General features: G+C 45.4%; 1 non-coding gene across 1 annotated transcript; it reads right to left on the reverse strand.

The window, feature by feature from the left end:
* Nucleotides 1–561: 561 nt before the first annotated feature.
* trnal-uag (transfer RNA leucine (anticodon UAG)) lies at nt 562–643 on the reverse strand. The gene has a single exon. It is a non-coding gene; the product is annotated as a tRNA-Leu (tRNA).
* Nucleotides 644–711: the final 68 nt, after the last annotated feature.

Consider the following 711-nt stretch of genomic DNA (forward strand, 5'->3'; position numbering starts at 1 on the left):
TGTTTCTTCCATTGTGCACACTGAAAATTAGTTTCTGCTTTTATGTCTGAAGCAGATTGAATTTGGAAAACACGGCAGATAATTTCAAAAACAGACGTGGGAATTAGGGTAAAGGCTGGATTCCTTTTATTTGTCCGGTGTCCTTGGTGGCCTTGTTTGAAAAAACATTACAGTTTTCTGTTGAGAAGATGTTGCAGCGGTGGAATTTGAACCCACATCTCTGAAAGACAGGATGCTTAAATCCAGTGCTCTGGACACCTTGGCCACAGTACCCACTGTTAAAATGGACTGCTTGGTCGTCACACAGCCCAGCCCAACTTTCCTTGTTTTTCAATCAAGGCTTTGACGTGAACAACCACCGGTAGGAGGTGCAACTGCCACCACGAGAGCACAGGACATGGTGGCTGATTGGTTAAGGCGATGAACTACACTATTGAGTTGGAACCCCATCCGTGACACACAACTTTTGTTCTTTGCTCCCTTGCATGGTCCGACATGAAAGTAAAAACGCTGAAATAAAGCAGAACATGTGACAGCTTGCGCAAACAATCTCAATAAAGATGGCAGTGGTGGGATTTGAACCCACGCCTCCTTAGAGACTGGAGCCTAAATCCAGCGCCTTAGACCGCTCGGCCACACTACCCAGCTGTAGAAAAAAATTCACACTTTCTCGTCAGTTACCTAGAGCGTCTGCACTCCCTTGTATTTTAG

Source organism: Oncorhynchus masou, unplaced genomic scaffold, assembly GCF_036934945.1.
Source record: "Oncorhynchus masou masou isolate Uvic2021 unplaced genomic scaffold, UVic_Omas_1.1 unplaced_scaffold_17992, whole genome shotgun sequence".
Lineage (NCBI taxonomy): Eukaryota > Metazoa > Chordata > Actinopteri > Salmoniformes > Salmonidae > Oncorhynchus > Oncorhynchus masou.